Raw genomic sequence first — 14,444 nt, 5'->3', positions numbered from 1 at the left:
AGTGAGGTTTGTAGTCTCTGACCCCCTAGACTGTACTCCGTCTGCGGCCTTCTTTGCCCTTCCCCAATCTTCATGACTTTGCACTTGGTGGGATTGAACTCCAGGAGCCAATTGCTGGACCAGGTCTACAGCCTGTCCAGATCCCTTTGTAGTTCTGCCTGGTCTTCGATCGAGTGAATTCTTCTCATCAACTTCACGTCATCTGCAAACAGGGACACCTCAGAGTCTATTCCTTCCCTCATGTCGTTCACAAATACCAGAAACAGCACTGGTCCTAGGACTGACCCCTGCGGGACCCCGCTGGTCACAGGTGCCCACTCTGACACCTCGCCACGTACCATGACTCGCTGCTGTCTTCCTGACAAGTATTCCCTGATCCATTGTAGTGCCTTCCCTGTTATCCCTGCTTGGTCCTCCAGTTTTTGCACCAATCTCTTGTGTGGAACTGTGTCAAACACCTTCTTGCAGTCCAAGAAAATGCAATCCACCCACCCCTCTCTCTCTTGTCTTACTGCTGTCACCATGTCATAGAACTCCAGTAGGTTTGTGACACAGGATTTCCCGTCCCTGAAACCATGTTGGCTGCTGTTGATGAGATCGTTCCTTTCTAGGTGTTCCACCACTCTTCTCCTGATAATCTTCTCCATGATTTTGCATACTATACATGTCAGTGACACTGGTCTGTAGTTTAATGCTTCATGTCTGTCTCCTTTTTTAAAGATTGGGACTACATTTGCTGTCTTCCATGCCTCACGCAATCTCCCTGTTTCGATAGATGTATTGAATATTGTTGTTAGGGGTACACATAGCGCCTCTGCTCCCTCTCTCAATACCCATGGGGAGATGTTATCTGGCCCCATTGCCTTTGAGGTATCTAGCTCACTCAGAAGCCTCTTCACTTCTTCCTCGGTTGTGTGCACTGTGTCCAGCACTTGGTGGTGTGCCCCACCTCTCCGTCTTTCTGGAGTCCCTTCTGTCTCCTCTGTGAACACTTCTTTGAATCTCTTGTTGAGTTCTTCACATACTTCACGGTCATTTCTTGTTGTCTCTCCTCCTTCCTTTCTTAGCCTGATTACCTGGTCCTTGACTGTTGTTTTCCTCCTGATGTGGCTGTACAACAGTTTCGGGTCAGATTTGGCTTTCGCTGCTATGTCATTTTCATATTGTCTTTGGGCCTCCCTTCTTTTCTGTGCATATTCGTTTCTGGCTCTACGACTGTTCTCCTTATTCTCCTGGGTCCTTTGCCTTCTATATTTCTTCCATTCCCTAGCACACTTGGTTTTTGCCTCCCTGCACCTTTGGGTAAACCATGGGCTCATCCTGGCTTTTTCATTATTCCTGTTACCCTTGGGTACAAACCTCTCCTCAGCCTCCTTGCATTTTGTTGCTACATATTCCATCATCTCATTAACTGGCTTCCCTGCCAGTTCTCTGTCCCACTGAACCCCGTTCAGGTAGTTCCTCATTCCTGTGTAGTCCCCTTTCTTGTAGTTTGGCTTCATTCGTCCTGGCCTTCCTGCTTCTCCCTCCACTTGTAGCTCTACTGTGTATTCGAAGCTTAAAACCACATGGTCACTGGCCCCAAGGGGTCTTTCATATGTGATGTCCTTGATATCTGCACTACTCAAGGTGAATACTAAGTCCAGCCTTGCTGGTTCATCCTCTCCTCTCTCTCTTGTAGTGTCCCTTACGTGTTGGCACATGAAGTTTTCCAGTACCACCTCCATCATCTTAGCCCTCCATGTATCTTGGCCCCCATGTGGGTCCAAGTTCTCCCAATCGATCTCCTTGTGGTTAAAGTCACCCATGATCAGGAGCTTTGCCCTGCATGCATGAGCTCTTCTGGCCACTCTAGCCAGTGTGTCAACCATCGCTCTATTGCTCTCGTCGTACTCTTGCCTTGGCCTCCTGCTGTTCTGTGGTGGGTTATACACTGCTATTACCACCTTGGGACCTCCAGAGTGAAGTGTTCCCGCTATGTAATCACTTTCTTCTCCGCTGTCTCCTCTCTCCAGCTCATCAAAATTCCAGCGATTTTTGATCAGCAACGCCACTCCTCCAACCCCCCCTGTTCCCTCTGTCTTTCCTCAGGATTTGGTATCCCGTTGGAAAGATGGCATCTGTTATCATACCTGTAAGCTTGGTTTCTGTGAGAGCTATGATGTCCGGTGATGCTTCTTTGACTCTTTCATGCCACTCCTCCCACTTATTTGTTATTCCATCAGCGTTTGTGTACCATACCTTCAGTGTGTGTGTGTGTGTGTGTGTGTGTGTGTGTGTGTGTGTGTGTGTGTGTGTGTGTGTGTGTGTGTGTGTGTGTGTGTGTGTGTTTGTGTGTAACTCAGATGTTTGCAGGGATCAATTTATAGCTCCTGGTCCCGCCTCTTAACACTTCTCGACCGGTTTGACTGATTCCTGGCCTCCAGTGCTCGCTCATACCTACTCATGAAAATGTGCCAAGCATTCGTCACCACTCACTTCACCTAGTACGTGTACATGCGTGCACACACGTGTGTGCACGTTTTGGAGGTTGAGTTTAGACGTGAGGTGGTGCTCACACAGCCTCCGAGAGATTCTTGACCGCACCTCAGTGGTCCTACGCTCACCCCTCCCTACGGGCTGGTATAATCCCCTCCCTCACTCCCTCTTCCTTACCACCTCTTCCCCCTCACTCCTTCCCCCTCACTTCCCCCTCACCCCTCACGGATCACTGCCTCTCGCTGATTTCTACTCGTAGATTTGTTTCGTGTTTCGTTCTTACTTCTGTTGTTACTGTTGCTGCTATTGATGGTACGGCTGTTGTTGCTGCTACTGTTACTGCTGTTGCTGCTGTTATTGTTGCTAGTGCTGTTACTGCTGCTGTTGTACTGTTACTGCTGTTGTTGCTAGTGTTGTTGCTGTTGTTGCTAGTTTTGTTGCTGCTGTTGCTAGTGTTGTTGCTGTTGTTGCTAGTGTTGTTGCTGTTGTTGCTAGTGTTGTTGCTGTTGTTGCTAGTGTTGTTGCTGTTGTTGCTAGTGTTGTTGCTGTTGTTGCTGCTGTTATTGTTGCTAGTGCTGTTACTGCTGCTGTTGTTACTGTTACTGCTGCTGTTGCTAGTGTTGTTGCTGTTATTGCTAGTTTTGTTGCTGCTGTTGCTAGTGTTGTTGCTGTTGTTGCTGCCAATGCTACTGTTGCTACTGTTACTGATCCTGGTATTACTTTTTCTCTCTCTTCCTCTTCCTCTTCCTAATTATCATCACCGTTATCAGTAATTCATCTAACAGAGAACAACGGGATCATCATGTACCTAGAGTGTTGATCATCATTATCGTCCCGTTGAAAGTATTAAAATAGGCTGGCTCATACACCCCACGCGCTAAACCCTAAGGGGTCAAAACCTTCCAGAGTTGGTTAATTAGATTTAATTGCTATCGTTTACACGAGGGTCACTAAGTTAACCTCACTACACAATGTCCAGAGAGATAATATACTCGTGTACACAATATTTTAGATGTGAATGTGGTCCAGCTCAAACGCTGGGTGAGGCTTGAGGATACAAGAGGCGTTGCCCCTCTGGATGGCCACACTGACACGCTGGCACGGGCTCATGGTGTCGAGCCCCTCAACGGAGGTTCCTTGATTCTGGTGAGGGGTGCTTGATCTATAGAATTGGATCTGTGCTCCAATTCCTTGAATTAAGCCTGAATGTCTTCCCCCCCACAGGAGCTGTATAATTCCTACGGGTTTAGCGCTCCCCATAATAATAAGTGTTGATAAACCTGGAACTCGGTTGATTCAGCAAGTCTGTTGCATGTTTTCCTCGTGATCCAAGACTCTGATCCTACTAAAACAGAATGGTACTGATGGTCCAAGTTACCATGTTTGTTGAAGTTGATCCCTTCCCTGTGATCAGTAACACCTCCATGGTTGTTCAACACTGAAATAGACGTAAGCATCAGCCAGAGTGGATGTGCAGGTATAATCCCACACTGGAAGTCTTCCAGGGATAGATTGTGATCCCATCCCAGTTGATAGGATTGCCGGATACTGAGAATCAAGGTTCTCAGTAAATCCTTTATCCATATCAAGGTTCCTTTTTACAACACTTGCTTGATTGTCTTGTATGCAAACTCTTCTAACTTATACTACAGACCACATTGGTCACCATGTGCCTTATTATAGATACACTTATATTCAGTGTGAGTTTTTGTAGTAAAGTCGAGTCGTGTGTCGATTGTCAAAATAGGAAGTGTTAGAGGAGGAAGTCTCCAGAGTGATGTGCTCTCACAGTTTTCAGATACGCAGTCTCCCTGTCCGATGCTGGAGCACTGAGCATGTTCTCACTACTTTCTCATGATGGAGCTGTCCTTGGTCTTTTTTTTTTAGGCCTGTGTTGTACCTGATATGGAAACTGAAGCTGTGAGCATCTCCCAGTTTCCAATGACTGGAGTGAAGTTGGGGTGTGAGTCACCTGTTCAGTCACCCAGGTAGACTGACAACCTGCTGTACATGTTCACCAGTCTCCCATGTGGAACTCAATCACAACACACAAGAAACAATGGCTTTGTAACAGAGTTGTGAGTGGAACACACTTCCAACACACACTCTTGTGTGTTAGTGTGACCAGTTAATGGTCCAAGTGGGACCTAAACGTTGTCATAAATCGGACCTAAACATCGTCATAAGCTTCACTCTCCTATGTGAGGGTTATTGTGCTTTGTATCACAAATAATAACTTTAAATATATGCTGGAAGGTCAATAATAACTCACATGGAAACAGAAGCTCGGGAAATTGATCTGTGTATTTCGGCTCCTTTCTGGTACCCTCTTCAGCTGAAGGAGATTGAAATATACAGATTAATCAACCTTCTGTGTCTTTGTCTCGATGTGGGTTATTATTAAACACTGACAGGTGTTCAATATACTTTAGTCATCCATAGGTTGAATGGGTATGTCAGTGGCTTTGGTTGTGAGTTGGACCTGCCTAGCATGGGCCAGTAAGCCTGTTGCAGTGCTGCTCCACTCTTCTGATATGTCAGGAAAGCTGCAGTGTAGTCCAGAGTGAAATATTTGTGTTGTAAGTCACACAACGCCAGGTAGTGAACGACTGTCTACACACACACACACACACACACACACACACACACACACACACACACACACACACACACACACACACACACACACACACACACACACACACATACACACACACACCACACACACACACACACACACATTTTCTTGGACTGCAAGAAGGCGTTTGACACAGTTCCACACAAGAGATTGGTGCAAAAACTGGAGGACCAAGCAGGGATAACAGGGAAGGCACTACAATGGATCAGGGAATACTTGTCAGGAAAACAGCAGCGAGTCATGGTACGTGGCGAGGTGTCAGAGTGGGCACCTGTGACCAGCGGGGTCCCGCAGGGGTCAGTCCTAGGACCAGTGCTGTTTCTGGTATTTGTGAACGACATGGCGGAAGGAATAGACTCTGAGGTGTCCCTGTTTGGAGATGACGTGAAGTTGATGAGAAGAATTCACTCGATCGAAGACCAGCAGAACTACAAAGGGATCTGGACAGGCTGCAGAACTGGTCCAGCAACTGGCTCCTGGAGTTCAATCCCACCAAGTGCAAAGTCATGAAGATTGGGGAAGGGCAAAGAAGGCCGCAGACGGAGTACAGTCTAAGGGGTCAGAGACTACAAACCTCACTCAAGGAAAAAGATCTTGGGGTGAGTATAACACCAGGCACATCTCCTGAAGCGCACATCAACCAAATAACTGCTGCAGCATATGGGCGCCTAGCAAACCTCAGAACAGCATTCCGACATCTTAATAAGGAATCATTCAGGACCCTGTACACCGTGTACGTTAGGCCCATATTGGAGTATGCGGCACCAGTTTGGAACCCACACCTAGCCAAGCACGTGAAGAAACTAGAGAAAGTGCAAAGGTTTGCAACAAGACTAGTCCCAGAGCTAAGAGGTATGTCCTACGAGGAGAGGTTAAGGGAAATCAACCTGACGACACTGGAGGACAGGAGAGATAGGGGGGACATGATAACGACATACAAAATACTGAGAGGAATTGACAAGGTGGACAAAGACAGGATGTTCCAGAGATTGGACACAGTAACAAGGGGACACAGTTGGAAGCTGAAGACACAGATGAATCACAGGGATGTTAGGAAGTATTTCTTCAGCCACAGAGTAGTCAGTAAGTGGAATAGTTTGGGAAGCGATGTAGTGGAGGCAGGATCCATACATAGCTTTAAGCAGAGGTATGATAAAGCTCACGGCTCAGGGAGAGTGACCTAGTAGCGATCAGTGAAGAGGCGGGGCCAGGAGCTCGGACTCGACCCCCGCAACCTCAACTAGGTGAGTACAACTAGGTGAGTACACACACACACACACACACATACACACACACACACACACACACACACACACACACACACACACACACACACACACACACACACACACACACACACACACACACACACACACACACACACACACACACACACACACACACACACACACACACACACACACACACACACACACACACACACACACACACACACACACACACACACACACACACACACACACACACACACACACACACACACACACACACACACACACACACACACACACACACACACACACACACACACACACACACACACACACACACACACACACATCATTACGACTAATAATAATAATAATAATAATATTATTATTATTATTATTATTACTATTATTATTATTATTATTACACCTCCCCACCACACCTTCCCTAACTCCCCCCACACCTTCCCCCCACCACACCTTCCCCCCACCACACCTTCCCCCCACCACACCTTCCCCCCACCACACCTTCCCCCCACCACACCTTCCCCCCACCACACCTTCCCCCCACCACACCTTCCCCCCACCACACCTTCCCCCCACCACACCTTCCCCCCACCACACCTTCCCCCCACCACACCTTCCCCCCACCACACCTTCCCCCCACCACACCTTCCCCCCACCACACCTTCCCCCCACCACACCTTCCCCCCACCACACCTTCCCCCCCACCACACCTTCCCCCCCACCACACCTTCCCCCCCACCACACCTTCCCTAACTATAAATAACAAAAAGGCACAATACCGTGACTGGAACGATACACAAATAACCCGCACATAAAAGACAGAAGCTTACGACGACGTTTCGGTCCAACTTGGACCATTGACAAAGTCACACTGACTTTGTCAATGGTCCAAGTCTGACCGAAACGTCGTCGTATGCTTCTGTCTTTTATGTGCGGGTTATTTGTGTACCTTCCCTAACTCCCCCCACACCTTCCCCCCACCACACCTTCCCCCCCCACTAATGTGTGTATGACTCATGGTTTTCCCTACCACGCTCTTACTCTGTTAATACTGGCAGCTTCACGCTCACACCCACCTCACACCCACGCTCACACCCACGCTCACACCCACACCCACACTCACACCCACACCCACACCCACGCTCACACCCACACCCACACTCACACCCACACCCACACCCACGCTCACACCCACACACTCACACCCACCCCCACACCCACGCTCACACCCACGCTCACACCCACACCCACACTCACACCCACGCTCACACCCACGCTCACACCCACACCCACACTCACACCCACGCTCACACCCACGCTCACACCCACGCTCACACCCACACCCACACTCACACCCACTCTCACACCCACGCTCACACCCACGCTCACACCCACGCTCACACCCACACCCACACTCACACCCACACCCACACCCACGCTCACACCCACACCCACACTCACACCCACACCCACACCCACGCTCACACCCACGCCCACACTCACACCCACACCCACACCCACGCTCACACCCACGCTCACACCCACACCCACGCTCACACCCACACCCACACTCACACCCACACCCACACCCACGCTCACACCCACACCCACACTCACACCCACACCCACACCCACGCTCACACCCACACTCACACCCACACCCACACCCACGCTCACACCCACGCTCACACCCACACCCACGCTCACACCCACACCCACACTCACACTCACACCCACACCCACACCCACACTCACACCCACACCCACACCCACACCCACACCCACACCCACACTCACACCCACACCCACACCCACACCCACACCCACACTCACACCCACACCCACACCCACACCCACGCCCACGAACACACCCACACCCACACCCACACCCACGAACACACCCACACCCACACCCACGCCCACACCCACGAACACACCCACACCCACGAACACACCCACACCCACGCCCACGAACACACCCACACCCACACCTCACACCACACACCACACCCACGCTCACACCCACGCTCACACCCACACCCACACCCACGCTCACACCCACACCCACACCCACACCCACACCCACGCTCACACCCACACCCACACCCACGCTCACACCCACACCCACACCCACACCCACACCCACACCCACGCTCACACCCACACCCACACCCACGCTCACACCCACACCCACACCCACGCTCACACCCACACCCACGCTCACACCCACACCCACACCCACGCTCACACCCACACCCACACCCACGCTCACACCCACACCCACACCCACACCCACGCTCACACCCACACCCACACCCACCACCCACACCCACACCCACGCTCACACCCACACCCACGCTCACACCCACACCCACACCCACGCTCACACCCACACCCACACCCACGCTCACACCCACACCCACACCCACACCCACACCCACGCTCACACCCACACCCACGCTCACACCCACACCCACGCTCACACCCACACCCACACCCACGCTCACACCCACACCCACACCCACGCTCACACCCACACCCACACCCACGCTCACACCCACACCCACGCTCACACCCACACCCACACCCACGCTCACACCCACACCCACGCTCACACCCACACTCACACCCACACCCACACCCACGCTCACACCCACACCCACGCTCACGCTCACACCCACACCCACGCTCACACCCACACCTACGTCCACGCCCACACCGTCGCTCACGCCCACACCCACACCCACGCTCACACCCACACCCACACGCACACCCACACCCACGCTCACACCCACACCCACGCTCACACCCACACCCACGCTCACACCCACGCTCACACCCACACCCACGCTCACACCCACACCCACGCTCACACCCACACCCACGCTCACACCCACACCCACGCTCACACCCACACCCACACCCACACCCACACCCACGCTCACACCCACACCCACACCCACGCTCACACCCACACCCACACCCACACCCACACCCACACCCACGCTCACACCCACACCCACACCCACGCTCACACCCACACCCACACCCACGCTCACACCCACACCCACGCTCACACCCACACCCACACCCACGCTCACACCCACACCCACGCTCACACCCACACCCATACCCACACCCACACCCACGCTCACACCCACACCCACACCCACGCTCACACCCACACCCACACCCACGCTCACACCCACACCCACGCTCACACCCACACCCACACCCACGCTCACAACCACACCCACACCCACGCTCACACCCACACCCACACCCACGCTCACACCCCCACCCACACCCACGCTCACACCCACACCCACACCCACACCCACGCTCACACCCACACCCACGCTCACACCCACACCCACGCTCACACCCACACCCACACCCACGCTCACACCCACACCCACACCCACGCTCACACCCACACCCACACCCACGCTCACACCCACACCCACGCTCACACCCACACCCACACCCACGCTCACACCCACACCCACGCTCACACCCACACTCACACCCACACCCACACCCACGCTCACACCCACACCCACGCTCACACCCACACCCACGCTCACACCCACACCCACGCTCACACCCACACCCTCTCTCACTCTCACACCCACACCCACGCTCACACCCACACCCACACTCACACCCACACCCACGCTCACACCCACACCCACGCTCACACCCACACCCACGCTCACACCCACGCTCACACCCACACCCACGCTCACACCCACACCCACGCTCACACCCACACCCACGCTCACACCCACACCCACGCTCACACCCACACCCACACCCACACCCACACCCACGCTCACACCCACACCCACACCCACGCACACACCCACACCCACCCGCACACCCACACCCACACCCACGCTCACACCCACACCCACACCCACGCTCACACCCACACCCACACCCACGCTCACACCCACACCCACGCTCACACCCACACCCACACCCACGCTCACACCCACACCCACGCTCACACCCACACCCATACCCACACCCACACCCACGCTCACACCCACACCCACACCCACGCTCACACCCACACCCACACCCACGCTCACACCCACACCCACGCTCACACCCACACCCACACCCACGCTCACAACCACACCCACACCCACGCTCACACCCACACCCACACCCACACCCACACCCACGCCCACACCCACACCCACACCCACGCTCACACCCACACCCACACCCACGCTCACGCCCACACCCACACCCACACCCACACCCACGCCCACACCCACACCCACGCTCACACCCACACCCACACCCACGCTCACACCCACACCCACGCTCACACCCACACCCACGCTCACACACACACCCACGTGCACACCCACGCCCACGCCTACACCCACGCCCACACCTACACCCACGCCCACACCTACACCCACGCCCACACCTACACCCACGCCTACACCCACGCCCACACCTACACCCACGCCCACACCTACACCCACGCCCACACCTACACCCACGCCCACACCTACACCCACGCCTATACCACGCCCGCACCACGCCCACACCACACCCACACCACGCCCACACCACGCCCAGACCACGCCCACACCACGCCCACACCACGCCCACACCACGCCCACACCACGCCCACACCACGCCCACACCACGCCCACACCACGCCCACACCACGCCCACACATGTAAGACCGCAGGTGTAAGGTGACTAACACCCAGGTACCTACTTACTGCCAGGTGAACAGGGACAGCAGGTGTAAGGTGACTAATACCCAGATACCTACTTACTGCTAGGTGAACAGCAGGTGTAAGAAAACATGGAACAAAGTTAAGAAATTAGGCAAACAATATAACAACAGCACAGCTAAGAGTGAAACTTAACCTGAAGACAGTACTGCAGTAATAGTCTAAAATACCGACAGGTTGATCAGGCACAAGTGCATCACATTGATGTCTTTATGTCCGACACGTTTCGCCCTCGCAGTAGGCTTTATTGACAACGTTTCGCCCACACAGTGGACTGTGTCAAGTCACAAACGTTAGTATACATATACACACACACACACACACACATATATATATATATATATATATATATATATATATATATATATATATATATATATATATATATCTATATATATATATATATACATATATATATATATATATATATATATATATATATATATATATATATATATATATATATATATATATATATATATATATATATATATATATATATATATATATATATTGATCAAGCCAACAGCACTCTCCTTGGTGCTCCTCTTGGGCCCAATATCATTGATCTGATCCTAGAAAAAAAAGACTCAGAGCTCTGGACGATGGAAGGCAGAATGAAAGACATCGATGCACATGATGCCTTCTACCTACTCACCAGGTGCCTGTCCATCCCTAAGCTTTCCTACTTCCTGAGATGCTCCCCAACCTTCAGCAGTCAGAAACTCAAGGAATATGACTCCCTTTTAAAGACCATGATAGAGAGTGTATTGAATCTTTCCCTTGAAGATGGACAGTGGTTGCAAGCCTCACTACCAGTCAGGCTTGGGGGGCTGGGAGTACGCAGATCCTCCCAGATTGCTCTACCAGTTTTCCTATCCTCTTCCATAACATCAAAAGAGTTAATAAGACAAATTCTTCTTGATAACCTCAGTGACTCAGTAGGAATACAGGACCCTAACTATGCCAGTGCCATCACTGAATGGGAGATTCTTGCTGCTCCAGCAGCAAACCATATGCAGCACTGGCTCACAGTCAAGCTGGGATGGCCCAATCGCTGTAAAGGTGCTTGCCAACATTCTCAGGGCTGTAACATCAGACAGGGAGACTGCCCATCTCCAGGCTGTGAGTGCACATCACTCCAGGAACTTCGTCCAAGCAGTTCCCATATCGGCAATGGGAATGCGCCTCGACCCTAAGACCCTCCGTATTGCAGTGGCTCTGCGCCTTGGTGCCCCAATTCACACGGAATATACGTGTATTTGCGGCGAAGCGCAAGCTGACCAATATGGTCTACATGGTCTTCACTGCTCCAAAACCAAGGGCTGGCATGCAAGACACAATGAGGTCAACGACATCATTAAGAGAACCCTTGCTACAGCTGGATGTCCAGCCGAGAGGGAGCCCCAATCACTAGCAGCCAACAATACCCACAACCCAGCAAACCGCCCCGACGGGATCACCATCTATCCTTGGAAGAATGGCAAGCTCTTATCATGGGACTATACCTGTGTGTCCACACTGGCTGACACCTACATCCATCACAGTGTCTGGCGACAGGGAGGAGCTGCTGACCACAGGGAGGAGTACAAGATCAGCAAGTACATATACATAAGCCATCAATATTAATTTGTCCCAGTCTGATCAGAGATCATGGGGAAAACATGCCACACGTTTCCTTAAAGAACTGGGTTCCAGACTCATCGACACCACCAGGGACCCAAGGGCAGCCACTTTCATGTTCCAGCGCCTCAGTGTGGCCATCCAGAGGGGAAATGCTTGCTGCATACTGGGCTCGCGTCCAGCTTCAGAGGAGCTGGAGGAGAATAATAACCTTTGATATAATGTACCAATGTAGTCATGTTTGTATTTTTTGTCAGTGTATTCTGTCTATAAATAAAGTTCACATAGAATATATAATATAGGGGATGGTAGGAGGAGAAAATATTCAAGCAGCTCCTGGGAGAACCTTGAGTTTCCCCTGAAGTAATTTGATTCTCTTCTCTGAGGATGAGGGTCCCCAGTAAAGTTCTAGAGATGGTACCTCCCTATATTATATTTGTATATATATATATATATATATATATATATATATATATATATATATATATATATATATATATATATATATATAAACACTGATCTCTGGCTGAAGGAGACTCGAACCTACAAACCTTGGAACAAGGTACGCAGGGCTATACCATTCTCACCACACTGGACCAATACCTTGGCGTCCAGCTTTCGCTAGACGTTTGATCCAAGGCAACCAGCTTTCAGGGAGAAGGCTTACACCTTTTCATCTCATCCCCTGCATGCATCAGCCTTACTAGAGATTTTAACAATGCCAGGAATTCGCAAGAGCAGGTGAAATATACACAAACACTGATCTGTGGCTGAAGGAGACTCGAACCTGTGAACCTTGGTCCAGTGTGGTGAGAATGGTAAAGCACTGCGTACCTTGTTCCAAGGTTCATAGATTCGAGTCTCCTTCAGTCAGAGATCAGTGTTTGTGTATATTTCGCCTGCTCTTGCGAATTCCTTGCATTGTATATATACATACATATATATATATATATATATATATATATATATATATATATATATATATATATATATATATATATATATATATATATATATATATATATATATATACAGCAGTATGAGTGGTAGTGGAGGCTGCAACAACAACAACAACAGCAGCAGCAGCAGCAGCAGTGGTAGTGCAGATGCTGCTGGAACATTGTTGTGGTCAAGACAGTAGTGGACAACCACACCACCTGTGATTGCTTCCTCCATCATCATCTGCTTTCCCGTATCTCCCTCCGTCCCTCCCTCAGTCCCTCCCTCCCTCATTACTCCCTCACTACTCTCCCTCACTACTTCCTCCCTCACTACTCTCCCTCATCTCTCCCTTACAAAATCTTCTTACCCTCTATCTACCTTCTATCTTACCCTTCTCCATCATGGCACTGGTACCACCTTCGCCTCACAACACACAAACCCGGGTTCTAACCTGGGGCGGGTGTAAACATTAGGACGCGTTTCTTTAAGACACCTGTTGTCCCTGTTTATCTAGCAGTAAGTAGGTACCTGGGTGTTAGTCACCTTACACCTGCTGTCACTGTTCACCTAACAGTAAGTAGGTACCTGGATGTTAGTCACCTTACACCTGCTGTCACTGTTCACCTAACAGTAAGTAGGTACCTGGATGTTAGTCACCTTGCACCTTCTGTCTCTGATTATTCCCAACCCACCATTCCCAACCAACTATTCCAAACTCAGTATTCCCAACCCACTATTCCC

Source organism: Cherax quadricarinatus, chromosome 85 (assembly GCF_038502225.1).
Source record: "Cherax quadricarinatus isolate ZL_2023a chromosome 85, ASM3850222v1, whole genome shotgun sequence".
NCBI lineage: Eukaryota > Metazoa > Arthropoda > Malacostraca > Decapoda > Parastacidae > Cherax > Cherax quadricarinatus.
This window is presented reverse-complemented; position numbering follows the sequence as displayed.